Source organism: Culex quinquefasciatus, chromosome 3 (assembly GCF_015732765.1).
Source record: "Culex quinquefasciatus strain JHB chromosome 3, VPISU_Cqui_1.0_pri_paternal, whole genome shotgun sequence".
NCBI lineage: Eukaryota > Metazoa > Arthropoda > Insecta > Diptera > Culicidae > Culex > Culex quinquefasciatus.
Window position 1 is genome coordinate 182,712,560 of NC_051863.1, and position 15,783 is coordinate 182,728,342.

A 15,783-nucleotide genomic window follows, 5' to 3' on the forward strand; every position below is an offset into this window, starting at 1 on the left:
GGCAGGCAGCTACCACATGGCTTCATACAACATTTTGCATTGTTTGACACAATTATTGTACATTTAAAAATTTGAGTATTATCCCAGACGGTCCCGGTGGCATTTTTCGAGACGAGATTTGTCTGATCACGCCTTCCGTCGGAAGGGAAGTAAATGTTGGTCCCGGACTAACCTAAAAAAAAAAAAAGGTTAGGTCGTTAGCTCAGTCCAGGTGTAGGAGTCGTCTCCCTGGGTCCTGCCTCGGTGGAGTCGCTGGTAGGCAGTTGGACTCACAATCCAAAGGTCGTCAGTTCGAATCCCGGGGTGGATGGAAGCTAAGGTGTAAAAAGAGGTTTGCAATTGCCTCAACAATCAAGCCTTCGAACACCTAGTTTCGAGTAGGAATCTTGCAATTGAGAACGCCAAGGCAATGCTGTAGAGCGAATAATTTGATTTGATTTTTCGAAAAAATACGGTTTTTTATTTTTTTTACAAAAATCAACCTTAATGAAGTGTAAAATAAACCAAATTTCGCTTCGTTTGATACCCATATTGCTAATTTTGAAATTTGAGTATTTTCGAAAAAATACGGTAGTTTGTAAAAATTTTAGTATTTTTCAAAAAAAGCTCTCTTATATACAGAAAATATAAATATTTTTCAACTTATAAAAATTTATAGAACTTTCGAAAAAATATGATATTATGTTAACAATTTTGAGAACATATTTAACTTTGAACCTTGCTAGATTTAAAAAATATGTTCTTAGTGAAAGCATTGAAAATTTAACATGATATGATTCAATAAAGTCAATTTTAGAAAGATTTCAAACATGAGTTTTCGTCTCTTATCGGCGATTAGATTATCGCCGATAGTTTTTTAGTTGCCAACCTTTATGTTTACCATGAAAGTCGCTGTTCAATACAATTTTGTTGCAAAATTTAAATCAGAGTCAAGAAATTCCCCGGAACCCGAGCAGACGGAAATAACTTTGGAATAAAATTTTTTGATATTTGAAAATACTAGGCCAATAACATTTTATGTTATTTATAACAAGATTTGTTATTCGTCGTTATGATTTTTTTGTTATTGAATTGTTATTGTAATAACAGACTTATAACATTTTTAGTTATTCTTCGAACAAATCTTTGTTATTATTTTTTGTTATTTTAACAACTAATCCGATCATCCCAATAACAGTTGGAGTTATTCTTCCATAACAAAAAATGTTATTCCAAAGTTGTTTTGCCTTTGAACCAATGTCAGACCAATAACAAATTTTGTTATGATAAAATAAACTGTTATTAAACCTTTATGCAAAAATTGACTTTTCAGGAAGATTCCATAACGCTTTCTGTTATTTTAACAGAATTTGTTATTGAAATGGCATGAATTTTGTTATTACCGTCTGCCCGGGAAATTCGCAAGATTTCCCAGGAAATTAGCCGGGCAATTTGACGTTCTACTTGGAAGCCATCATTTAATAAAAAAAATTCTACACGATCCAAACAGTCCCCTGGACCTGCTTAAAGGTAAGTTTTGAAATTTGTATCACCTCTGCTGAAATTTTCCGCCACATTGGCGGTGGCGCAACCCACTCGAACGAAAATTCACACCATGCCGCGATGTATCGAAAGTGGAAAACCTGCGAAAAACAAATTCCCACGCCCGAAAAACCGACGACGACTTCGAAGAACAGCTCGACGAAGGCCGGTGGTGATCTTCGGGCGATCATCGGCCCCTCCCGGCATGCCCCGAGCAGGGGAAGATGACTTGGGGATGACAAATTGAGATTTAGTGGAAAATTGCTGATTAGGTCCTTAGCAAAAGAGCTGTAATTTAATGTCAGTACTTTGGAGATATCATCGCTTCCAACAGTCATTGGTTTGGGTGTAGTTTGAATTCATATCGAATGACGTTAAAAAAGTCATTCCTACTCGTTCCCCTTTCTCGGGAACACGGCTTAGGCCCATGCCGAAGCCGGTGGCCGAATCAGCTGGGTTGGCGAGCGCGCGCGGTCAGTCGACCATTGGCCTTCGGGCCCGTCTGTCTAGTCTTGTCTCTGCTGCTCTGTGGTGGTAAATCCCACTCAACGCCGGTGATCGGGCGAACCACTCGGAGTGTGTGACCTTTTGGGTCCTCTCGAAAAGCGGTGAGGCCACGTGGTTGGGTCGAAGACTCCCGGAAGTTAACTTTTGGCTAAAGTTTGTTACGAGGGGTGTGTGTGTGTGTGACAGTGAGTTGTCAGAAAATTCCGAGATGTCACCTGTGAAAAAATATCGATGACATCCTAGTGCGGTACACCCATATAAGACCAATATAGAAGAAGGAAAAACCAAAAGTGTTCGGCAACTTTGTGGGTGCTGATGCGCAAGTGTGTGTGTGTGTACAGGTGCGTGCGCAGATCAGTACACTTGCGCAGAACAGTTTGACACTAGGAAAAGAGATGCCACGCTTGAGGAATTTCTCGTTTCAGCTGTGTGTGAATGTTGCTCGGTTCGGTTCTCGGTTGGGATGCTGGGAAAAGCAATACCAGCAGGATTTAGTGAGGGAAGATTTTGGGAAAATTTTAAATAATTTTGGTTCAGTTTAAATTGAAAATTATTTGTAGATAAATCGTGATAAGAATTTTTAAGCCGTGGGTCAGCTAATAAAATATCCTGAGTTTTTAATTAATAATCAATTATAATAGCAAAATTTACACATTTAATTTGAATTATGAATCAATAAAAGTACATTTTAAAGGACTTCTACTACTAAGTTACTTTTACAACAATTTGTCAAGATTTATTTTTGTAAGGGCGGCTAATTTTCCCGGTTTTTGAATTTCCCGGGAAACGGGAAATATATTTTCCAAATCCCGGGAATTTCCTGGAATTTTATCAAACAGTCATAAAATATATGTTGTCATTACATTTGTTACGTTTTTCATGCTTACAATCATATAATTAGCTCAATGCTGTCAATTGGTGATAATCTTTACATCAATCTGAACAAGAACAGCAGTTTTAGTAAGTTTAAAAAAATAAAAAAAAATGTTTTTTGTTCTTTGTTTTGCTTACAATTTTAATGAATCATTATTTTTAATCCAATGTGATTCAAATTATTTCATATGAATAACCATGTAGTTCTTATTAATATATTTCTTTTATATATTTATATGAAATGACTACAAAAGCTTAAAATATTTCATTGAAACTGTTTAAAAAAAACAAAAAACTAACTTAATCCACCTATGTGGTTGGAGCCTTCCTCACTCATTACCAACAGTAGCTGTACACAAATTTCATCTATTTTTTAGATCCGGAATAAAAAAGTACATAAATATCACTTAAGTGGCCATATCTCGAGACACGGTTGCCAGATCTTCAATATTTTGGACTCGTTGGAAAGGTCTTTTGATAACCTAACTAACGATCGGTCGGATGGTGGATCCGGACATAGTTTACATACATTTAAGTGAGATTTGGATATATGTGAAAACACATTTATATACATAACTTTTGAACTAGTTATCGAAACTTCAATCTGTATAAAACTCGATCTATGGGACCCTGAACCAAGTCGAATGCAACAGGTTCGGGTCAAATCGGTTCAGCCAGTGCCGAGAAACGTGAACTAGTTTGTTGGTCACATACACACAGACATTTGTTCAGTTTTCGATTCTGAGTCGATATGTGTACATGAAGGTGGGTCTACGACGTTTTTATACAAAGTTCATTTTTAGAGCAGGATTATAGCCTTACCTCAGTGAGGAAGGAAACGAAAACAAATAAAATGAAACCATTTTAGAAAAGTTAAGAAATTCATGTTTTCTTTAAGTCATTACCGCCAACTGGGGCAAATTGGGACTGCAATCTGAATAGGTACAGGATGTTTAAGAGCAATTAATTTGAAAATTGGTGTACTAATTGTTTTGTTAATTAAAAAATATCAGAACATTATGCTGTCTTAATTCGTTACTATTGTCCTAATTTGCTCCAGATGCCGATGTCTGATGAAAAATAATCAAATATGGGTTTTCATGTTTAAAATCATCATAAAAAGTAAATGTTAAAAAAATAAATGAAATTTAATGGAAAATATTTAAAGCCCTAGGCATTCTGTGGATCCATAAACTATAATTATAATAATTTTCCCTTATAACCCAAATAAATATTAAAAGGACCTAATAAAAATAAGTTATGAATAAAAAAAACCCAAATAAATGTTGATATATGCCGAATACAAATTTTCTAATGCTTCAAAATTGTCATCGATTACTATGTATTCAACTGATCATCTATTTCCACCAGGGCTGCGGAGTCGGGTCATATTTCAAGCGAATCCGACTCCGACTCCGAATCCGACTCCGGCTTTTCGGGATTAGCCGACTCCGACTCCGACTCCGGTTCGGCTTTCAGATCCAACCGACTCCGACTCCAACTCCGGCCCACCAACTCTAGCCGACTCCGACTCCAGCTTTCATAAAATAGTTGGCTCCGACTCCGACTCCACATATATTTTTAATATTTCAAAAGTTAGTTTACTATTATTTCGAAAACATTGATAAATAGGATTATTTAAAAACTCTTTAAGTGGAAAAACCGGAAAAAAGTTTCTAGTTTTACAAGTTTTAGACGTTATTGGAACAGAAATAAAAAAACGCCAGTTTTGGAGGCATTTTCAGAAGAACAGTTTGGCAAGTAAATTTGGATTTATTTACTTAACCTCGAATTTTCATTAAATTGAAAAAAGCTAAAATATTAAATTGTTATATTTTTAATGAACATCAATAGAAAGCTGGTCTTAATGATTGATTAAACATATAAATTCAATTTGCTCACTTTTAAGTTGACATTTATAAGAAGCACAGTGACTGTCATAGTCACCTTGTATTTTTAAATAACAATTCTAAACGAAACTAGTTTTTAAAGCTCCATTGAAATTTATAAGACGTACATGGACATCACGCCAAGGCTAAAGAAGTTTATTATTACAAATCAATGTATCTTAAAAAATCTTCGTGATAAGAACGCTTAAGGGGTCCTTTTCAAATATCCGTGACCTAGAAAATATTTTACCTCGGAATTTTGGATTTATTTGAATTTTTTTATTTTTTTATGTATTTAAAAGGAGGCGCGCGATACTTCTTGCATCTTCACCTAAAACGAAGCTTTATGATTGGTCGCGCGCCTTTATGAAAATATATGAAAAAATTTACAATTGGATAAAAAACAAAAAACCACAGGATAAATATTTTCTAGGTCACGGATATTTTTTTATCTTGAAATCCTGTCCTATCCTGAAATCTTGAGATTTGTTTAACGATAATTTGCAACAATATAGGAGAATTAAAATCAATTCTACCAGCACATATCGGATTTTTTCCTTCCTTGATAAAAAATGCATAGACAATGTAACATCCAAGTTTATAAGTGTGGTTTGGTTGAGCGTTTTAGCAGAATGCATTACTGTGAATACAAAGAGACGAGTTGTTCCTTTTAATTCCGCTATATATTTTTAATATCTTGACAGATACGAATTTCGTCTACTACTTGCAGACTTCATCAGTGTTCTGTTCTCGTTTATAAACGCTTATGTTATTACCCGAGCAGACGGAAATAACTTCAGAATAACATTTTTTGATATTTAAAAATACTAGGCCAATAACATTTTATGTTATTTATAACAAGATTTGTTATTCGTCGTTATGATTTTTTTGTTATTGGATTGTTATTGCAATAACAGACTCATAACATTTTCAGCTATTCTTCGAACAAATCTTTGTTATTATTTTTTGTTATTTTAACAACTAATCCGATCATCCCAATAACAGTTGGAGGTATTCTTCCATAACAAAAAATGTTATTCCAAAGTTGTTTTGGTTTTCAGTCCATATTAGATCAATAACAAATTTTGTTATGATAACATAAACTGTTATTCAATTCTTATGCAAAAATGGATTTTTCAAGAAGAATCCATAATACTTTATGCTATTTTAACAGTATTTGTTATTGAAAAGGCATGAATTTAGTTATTACCGTCTGTTCGGGTAGCCTAATATTTTCAAATATAAAAAATGTTATTCCGACGATATTTCCGTCTGCTCGGGACTTCTCTACCAAGTTCAGTATGATTCTATACCATTCCGTACGTATTTTAATTGTGCTCTTCATGTTGCGGAAAAATCGTAAGCCTATCAAATTCACCCCGGCTATCAAAGCCACCCCGTTCAACGGTACTTATAACATGCTATCCCGGGCAGACGGTAATAACAAAATTGATAATATTTCAATAACAAATCCTGTTAAAATAACAAAAAGTTTTATTATTTTATCCTGAAGTTCAACTTCAAGAAGAAAAAATAACAGTTTCTGATAAAATAACAAAATTTGGTATTGAAGTGATATTATATTGAAAATGTTTAATAACACGCTAATAAGAGGAAATGTTATACATTTCAAAAACTCTCCTAATAACAAAATTTGTTGTTCGTTCTGTATACTGACTTAGAAATAAAAATAACCATAAATCGCACAAATGGAAAAGTTTCTAAGTGTCCATAACACAATCTGTTATTATTTTTTCTTTTGTTAAATATGTTTAGATCTTTGGATAATTTTGACCAATTTCGTCGGGGTAATTATTTTGGCCATGAAATGGGGTCCTTAAGCTAAAATTATTCTGAAAAGTTGAAATTTTGAAATTTGATTTTTTTTATTATTTGATATACCCCCTAAGGGACTTTGCTAAAATTGGCTAGAACTATGGGATAATTTTGACCAATTTCGTCGGGGTCATTATTTTGGCCATGAAATGGGGTCCTTAAGCTAAAATTATTCTAAAAAGTTGAAATTTTGAAAGTAGATTTTTTTAATTATTTGATATACCCCCTAAGGGATTTTACTAAAATTGGCTAGAACTATGAAATAATTTTGACCAATTTCGACGGGATCATTATTTTGGTCATGAAATGGGGTCCTGAAGCTAAAATTATTCTGAAAAGTTGAAATTTTGAAAGTAGATTTTTTTAATTATTTGATATACCCCCTAAGGGATTTTACTAAAATTGGCTAGAACTATGAAATAATTTTGACGAATTTCATCGGGGTCATTTATTTCACCATGAAAAGGGGTTTCAAGCTAAAATTAATACGATAAGTTAACTTTTGAGAGTCCTTTTTTTTAATTTTGTTATATTCCCTAACGGAATTGATTTATTTATTGAGAATTTTTGAAGTGTGAATAACAAAAACTGTTATTATTTTCACAGAGCGGAAGTCGGAGCTGACGTTGAAGTTCGAGCTGGAGTGAGACCTCGGAGACTGCATCGGATTCATCTAATTTTCAGCAACTTTTACTTGGAGTCGGAATCTGTGAAGTCGGGTATTTTTGGAGAGCTGAAGTCGTCGTTGACGTCATATCCTGCATCCAGAGTCGGAGTTGTCTTCAAAGTATGGATTCAAAGTCGCTTGGAGGTACCCGACTCTGCAGCCCTCACTAGTACAGAGGAGTTATGGCAACTGCAGGTTTTTTTGCAAATTACAAATAAACCAAAACAATAACTTTTTTTGTTATGGAGACATACCAGTTCAATAACATTTTTTGTTATTATGCTGCTCCACCTCTCCGCACAAAATAACAAATCTTGTTATTTCTTCATGATTCCTTCTGTGTTATTGGTTTGTTATTGCAATAACAACATAATAACAGTTTAAGTTATTCTTCGAACAAATCTTTGTTATTGATTTTTGTTATTTTAACAACTAATCCGATCATCCCAATAACATATTTCGATCTTCTCACAATATCAAAAACTGACCTTCCCAAGTTATTTCCGTCTGCTCGGGATGTCACACTTGCTTATACCGAGCAGACGGTAATAACTAAATTCATGCCATTTCAATAACAAATATTGTTAAAATAACAAAAAGTGTTATAGAATCTTCTTGAAAAATCCATTTGTGCATAAGGGTTTAATAACAGTTTATGTTATCATAACAAAATTTGTTATTGGTCTGATATTGGTTGACAGCCAAAACAACTTTGGAATAACATTTTTTGCTATGGAAGAATACCTACAACTGTTATTAGAATGATCGGATTAGTTGTTAAAATAACAAAAAATAATAACAAAGATCTGTTCGAAGAATAACTAAAAATTATATTAGTCTGTTATTACAATAACAATCCAATAACAAAAAAATCATAACGACGAATAACCAATTTTTTTATAAATAAGATAAAATGTTATTGGCCTAATATTTTCAAATATCAAAAAATGTTATTCCCACGTTATTTCCGTCTCCTCGGGTAGAAGCCCCCCTTCCCCCCTCCCCCTCCCTTCTCATGGACTTTATCTCATTCAAAGAGACTTTTTCAAATGGCATTTTTAATCAAAATTATCTCATAGCTACTAAGTCCTTACATAAAAAATCTGTAAAATCAAAATTAATCTCTATGTATGTTGAAATGCTCCACTGAACAAAATTTTAACGTTTTTATTTTTTTTTTGTCATTTGATTTCCATACTGCTTATTTTGAAAATTTGGGTATGTTCAAAAATTAAATATGTTGTGCAAATGACACTGAAAACACACATGTATTGCAAATCTATGCAAAATTTAAATGAAATGTTCCGATCAGATTTTGCCATGTCGGCACACGAATTTCAGTCCAAGGTCTTTTCTGTCTTTGTCTTCTGTTTACATATTTAATTTCAACTTGAGGCTTCGTTTACCAAATTCATCATTTTTGGGGTCTAGAGGACTCTCTGCATGGGAGGGTCAAAAATGGGATAGAGCTAAACCAGCCTCCGGCTGTTAAGCTCTGCAATATAAAAAAGAGAGGAACAAACGTTTTACATGAAAAAAACCACCTCAGCGAGCCTCAGTTGTGCACTGGCTCAACAATGAGTTCAGCATGTACGAGCCAATTTTCCGCAATAAAATACGACAACATGTTTTGGGAGAACTCTCCGTAGCGAAACCTTGCATAGTTCAAAGAGAAACTTTACGGGGAAATCATCTACCTTTGCCAGTATGTGTGTACTGGCAATATAAAACTGCCGTAGCTGAATGGTGCTCGAAAATAAAAGCTCGACTCAACTCCTGCCTTACTAGTCCTGTGTGATGTCGTCTATTTTTTTTTTTGTCAGGGTAAAAAAAGTCGGCGTTCAAAGTGTGTACATCGAGTGAAAAAAAAAAAACAAAAAAAAAACAGTAGAACCCGGAAAAAAGAAGTGGAGGAAAAAGCACTTGACAGTAAAAGCTTCTCGCGTCCATCTGCTCCTCCTCCTCCCCCACCCCCTCAACCACTTGGTCGGGTGGTTTTGCTCCGTGGGAGGAGGAAGTATTGAGCTCTTGCTTTGATGATCTGTAGACATCACCGCAACGACGACGACGACGACGTTACACGAGCAAGGAAGACGAACTACCGCGACTGCCGCGAAAATACACAAGTAAGTACCTCTTCTGAACTAACTCCTGCTGTATGGTACCGTACAGCTAACCACCACCGTGTGGCTACCGGCAGTAGAGCGGGAGTAGATTTTTGTTATGGAGGAATGTTTATATGCCACCGATTCAGGTGGATGGAACTGGGCAGATGCTGACAGTGATCACATTTTGAATTCTGGGATTCATTCACATTCAGTTCAATATGAAAATGAACTATTCCGAAAAAAAACTATCAAAATTAAAATTTTGTTTTCGAAGGGATCGACAAATTTTACGAATGTTTCATATTTTAACATTGTAAATCGTACCATTAGTTACTGAGATATCGACGTTAGAAAATGTTGGGTTGTTTGGGTAAGACTTAGAAAACATCAATTTTCCTGATTTTGGACCTTTGCATGGCAGTATCTCAGCAACTAAGATGTTTTGCCCGTTCTGAAAATTTCTGAAAAGTGATATCAGAAAATAAAAAAAAATAAAAATAGTGTTTTTAATTTCCAAATCAAATTTAACAGTCAAAAAGTGAAATTAAAAATCACAAAAAAATTTTAACCTTGTATGATTTTTTCAGTGTAGTCCATATCCATACCTTCAACTTTACCGAAGACACAAACTCGACCAAAAAATTCCATCAAGAGATACAGATTTTTGAATTGGAAATTTGATTGTATTAGTCCAATAACCCAATTAATTGCAAATAAAAAAGATTAATTGATTGAATTCCAACCAAAAATCGTCGGAAATATTTTCCAAAAATTTTCACGTCAAACATTAGGAAGAAGGGACAAATCAGAAAGCTTTAGAATTTAAAAAAATAGAAGTAGAATTAGCTGAAACCAATTGAAAATTTATCTTTAACGATGTTTAATTTGTATTCAATGTATTTGAGCTAATTTCAAAAAATAAAAATCGAATTGAACTTTATTATTTTTGATCTTTCGGGACAAATTTTCAACGCTTAAAGTGAAACTTTTGGAAATTTTGCTCTGATTCAAAACTTATGTATAAACCAAACCAAACTTTTTGTAATATCTTAAGGCACACTTTTTGTATAATCCCTCAAATTTTGATTTTGTTTTGTTCAAGTCCGCATTTAAATTAACTAATGTTAAAAAGCCAAATTTGAAACTAGCGTAATAATCAAAAATTATTCGCCTTTTTCAGTTGATGAAGTAATCTTTTTAAAGATTTTTTATTTGAATGAAACATTGTCTATACGATCCACATGAGAGGTACACAGAAAAACATCTGAATTTTTATTTCATTTTTTCTAATTCGTACCAAGGCTATGAATTTTAAAAAATATTTTTTTTTTTGTTAAAAATTTAAATTAAAATATTGTTATAATATTTTTTTAAACCGTCAAAAAAACTTTTTTTAAATCAATTTCAAGTCAGGCCGATGCGGATATTCTTAACTTTTATATTTTGCTCGATAAATAAGGATACCAATTTTGTCAAAAATCTTCAACATTTCGATGAAATTTGACCTGCAATAACCTCAAAATAATTTTAATGCACTAATATTTATTTTGATTATGATTGAACCAGTTAAAAAAATGAATCAGTGTGAAATTTTGTTGAAAATGGCCATAAAATAACAAAAACAATAATTTTCACTCACTTATTTCGCTGAAATCAAACTTTTAGTGGATATATCCTTTATCAAAAAAAATGTGGAGTACTTTTCGATTGGAAATTTATTTTTTCAAAAAAAAAAATGACAAAATTGACAAAATTGACAAAATTGACAAAATTGACAAAATTGACAAAATTGACAAAATTGACAAAATTGACAAAATTGACAAAATTGGCAATATTGACAAAATTGACAATATTGACAAAATTGACAAAATTGACAAAATTGACAAAATTGACAAAATTGACAAAATTGACAAAATTGACAAAATTGACAAAATTGACAAAATTGAAAATTTGTTAAAATTATTAAAAAGTTAAAAAATTACTTTTTTTTATTCATAACTCAGCGGCAGAATTTTTGACCAAACTTCTCTTTGGCTCAAAAGTTGCAAGTTCCAGAAAAAAAAATTTTGTGAAAAAACAAAATTTTCCGTGTACATGTTCTTTTCAGAATATTTTTCAACAATACCTTAAACTTAGCCGAAGACACCAAATTGATCAGAAAGTTTCATCAAAAGTATCATATTTTCGAATACAGTCCAGACTCGATTATGGGACTTCGGATAATCGAATCATGAACAACAAAAATCGTTTTTTTTATATTCTTGCTTTAAACAACCAACTCGAGTTCTGCAATCACATTTTAGTCAAATTTAAAAGGTTGATTGGCTGTAAATAAAAAAAAAATTATTCAAAATTTCAATAGCACCATTCTGCTATCTTGGGTTTAAAAATTCTGGATCACTTTAGAATAGATTAAGGGTCATACTAAAGCTAAACAATCAAAAATAAGACAACGAAATTCTAGCTCATTACTTACTTTCCAAAATGTCATGATAAAATCTTGGTTTTCAAATATTCCAAATAAAATTTAGTTCGGGCCTTTGGTTGCTGAGTTTGTTTTTTTTTGTCTTCGGATGATTTTGAAATCGTTCCAATTTCCAAATTGATCCTTGATTTTGTAATCGAAAGACCTTTCCAGCGGGAAGATCTGGCAACTGTGTCTGAAGGTTTATTAAGATCATGATAGTATGACCACTTCGAAATCAACAATACGCTCACAGAAAAAAAATCATGGTAATATTTCATCTGAGAAGGGGTACATCTTTTATGTCAGCAAAAAATGTGTAATTTTACCTCTGAAAATGTGTAATTTTACCACTATTCTGGTGTAATGTCACTTTTTCAGTCTAAATTGAGGTAAAATTAATAGCTTCAACCTTCTAAAATTACACCTTCCAGGTTTACAATTTTTTGTTGTTGTGCTGTAAACAAGCAAGTTGTTTATTTTTTTTTATCAAGTTGCTTAACTTTCTCTTAACGTTCACTGCCTGCCAACAATAAAATGTTCTGCACTCTCATGTGATAGTGCACTTTTCCGTTGAGAATTTCTTCCACGCTTATTGTGCCAAAGGGCCACAACATCTGTTCTGATGGATCCTGAAACGGTATGCGACTACAATCCTCCACAACAATCCTGCCTCGCTGCTCGATGGTAGGGGAACAGCATCTAATTCCAGCGTGCCTCTAATGTTGGCAGGTCAGAACTTTGACATTCAATTAAAGCTAATTAAAAGCGTTTTCAACTGAAATCTAGTGATAAATAGCTCAATAAGAAGTGAGCAAGCAAGTTTCTATCAAAAGTTTTGCAAAATTTGTTGTTTAAATAGTGAAAATCAGCAAATTGGATGGAGTTAGGAGCGAGTGCTTAACCTGCCAAAGATACGAGAACTTCCCCTAGTAACCGTTCAAGGATGATATTTTCTGCTCGAGTGCTTTCACCAATGACTTTCCTGCTCGGAGATTTCATCGCACGATGCAGCAGCAATGTATTGCGGAATCAAGGGTGTATTTATACTGCTTGTTGCAGGCCCGGGTTCTGCCATGGAATATTCTGCAGAATGCATCAAATCAGTTCCGAGTGCTCGTATTGAGCGAATGCTAACGACGTTAAGGAACAAAATGTTGCTATCAAGTGGAATAAATCAGTGCACATCAAGTTGATGTTGGTAGTTTGGATGACTTTTTGGATATTGGGCAATTAAATATTCTGCTTAATGTTATACTGTTGAAAATATTGAAGAGTCAAAATTTCTTAATATTTACTAACTTATTAAAATTGAATATTTTTATTTTAAAAAAATCAACATGAGAATTATTTTTTTAATATTTTTAATTTTATACATAAACATATTTTAATTCTTTATTTTGTTATATAACCTTCTGTGAATCCCTTCGGCACTCGTCACAGCTGTCAATCGGAACAGATGAAGCGTAATTACGGTATCACTTATGTGTTGACGATTCGAGTGCGGGTGGCTTCACGGCCAATAACAAGCAGTGACTAATGAGCTATTTGCAGTCAATGTCCAACCGGTGATAGTTGCTTTCCCTCGCACTCGGAAAATCTTTTTCTGTCAGTGAAAACGCACACGCAAACACACCTACCCCCACCTACAGACATGTTTCCAAATGGGTGATTACGAGACACTATTACGAGGTGCCACCCACAACGCAACTGAGGCAAAAGAAACGAGCAAAAAAAAAGAGGAAAAGAAGAAGACAAATTCACCCCCAAGATGTTGGGGTGTTACACACACACACACACACACCTACACACAGAGCAAAAGAATTTTCTCGTCGCTTTTTCCGCAAAGCGATTGTCTGTTTTCCCCCCTCCCACAGCAGCCCGCCCCATCCGTGTGGTGAATAATTGTCGCACCGAAGAAAGCGAGAGAAAACCCCCCACCGGCCACCCCCGCAAGGGCCCGTTGACAAGAGGTCAGGAAACGAGGCAAAACTAATTCACTCAGTTGTTTGGGAGGGTGATAGGTTTTGTGTGTGTGTGTTTTGGGAGATTAGAGACTTTTGGTTCACCACTGTTGAACAGCGCAAGATATCGAAACATGCAATCACCAAAAATAACAGTGCTGAAAAGATCGTTATAGTAGTTATTAAAGTGTTTAAGTTCGATTTTAAAGAACATAAGTCTTTTTTAACAATTTTTCATCAGATTTTTTTAAATTAAAGTTACTTGTTGTGCATCGAATCCCGGGCATAGAAGAAAGCTGATCCGAAATCCGGACACATTTGCTTCGAATTCTGGACTCTCGATTTAGCTAATGAATCGCACAAATTTGAACTGAAAAGTTAGTGAATGGCATTTTTTAGGTCTCAAATAAGCTGTTAACATAAAAACAATCGTTATTTTATAGAACAAATTGCTAAAATTTAAGTAAATCAAAGCTATAAATAAATTCTTTGCCTTCCCGATGCATCAGATGCCTGAGAAATATTTCAGTGAAATGTTTCACATTTTTGGAGAGCTTTAAATTTTATTTTATACAATTGTTTTGCCATTAACTACAGCGTTCAAACAAACTTTAAATGAAAGTTGATGTTGAAATTCATCAAATAACACCTGTGTTATTTGATGAATTCCAACATCAACTGTAGTTTTGACATTCATAATGTAAACTTATATCGAAATAATTGATAAAACAAGATGAGGTGTCCGGGTTTCGAATCGTCCGGAAATTCGAATCATGACGTTACTTTTCGAAACTGTTTTGTTTTTTGAGTTTCGATTGAAAAAATCTGATCAATAGGGTTGACACAATACACAAGGCCAATTTAGCCAAAGTAAATACTTTAATTTAAAAAAAATGTATATTCAAAGTTTCAATATAGGCAAAAAAAACAAGGCAGAAGCTGAATCTTCAAAAACAAGCTATCATTTTAAAAAATAAAGCAGGTCCAGGTGTTCTTTTCTTCAAAGGTTGCATGTTTCGACTCACAAATCATCATTTCAACTCAAGGTCAGTCACATATTTGAAATTATTTTAAAATAAAGCAATTCTCTACGAAATCATTTTTTTATTTATTGATCCTTGCACTGTAAATTGGATTTGGCCCGCACTTTTCTCTCGCACTTTTGACAACAAAATTTCCAAAAAACTAGGCAACCAGCAGTTGTTTATTTACGTTTCCAGTCGCAGTTTCCACCAAACTGGACATTCGCACTTTAAAATTGCGATTGACAGGTGAGCAACATCGGATCGCTTTGATCATTTTTTGAGAAAATTTAAATTTCCCAAGCCAGTTTGAAAAGTCGCAATAGTGCGATCGATAGCAATAATTTAGTGCGAAGTCCAAGTTAGTGAGAATTGCGCAATAAATTTTTGTATTTTTTAATCCGGCTGAAACTTTTATGGTGCTTTCGGTTTGCCCAATAAGCCATTTTGCATCATTAGTTTGTATTTGTGTTTTGCATCAAAAAAATCAAACCATCCACATTAACGACCCCCGGGTCTTTTGTGGTCTCTATTGCAAGTTTCTGCTCGAACCTAGGAGTCCGAAGGCTTGAATGGGGAGAGCACCCAAACCTCTTTTACTCCAAGGAACCTTCCACCCAGTGTTTGAACTGACGACCTTTGGATTGTGAGTCCAACCGCCGCCAGCGATTCCACCGGAGTAGGCTTAGTTTGGTGTGTTGTTTGTACTTATGGCATGGAGACGACTCCTACACCTGGAATGACTTAACGGCCTAACAACCAAGGCCGGGACCGACATTTTACTTCCTCATCCGATGGAAGGTTGCATCAGATGGGATTCGAACCCAGAATCATCCGCTTACAAAGCGGACAGCGTAACCATTCGGCCACGCACTGCCATGTTTTGCATGTTAGTTTGATAAACTACACTGAAAAAAATTTATAAGGGATCA

General features: G+C 34.2%; 1 protein-coding gene across 3 annotated transcripts in view; it reads left to right on the top strand.

The window, feature by feature from the left end:
* The first annotated feature begins 1,987 nt into the window (after window positions 1–1,987).
* Window positions 1,988–15,783, top strand: part of LOC6035292 (RING finger protein nhl-1) — a 70,955-nt gene continuing 57,159 nt past the window's right edge. For 2 of the 3 annotated variants that reach the window (XM_038261866.1, XM_038261869.1), the window contains exons 1-2: window positions 1,988–2,129; window positions 9,117–9,419. The gene's annotated coding sequence lies outside the window, so the exon portion shown is untranslated. Of the gene's footprint in view, window positions 2,276–9,116; window positions 9,420–15,783 lie in introns of all 3 variants that reach the window. The other variant, XM_038261867.1, reaches the window with a different exon arrangement.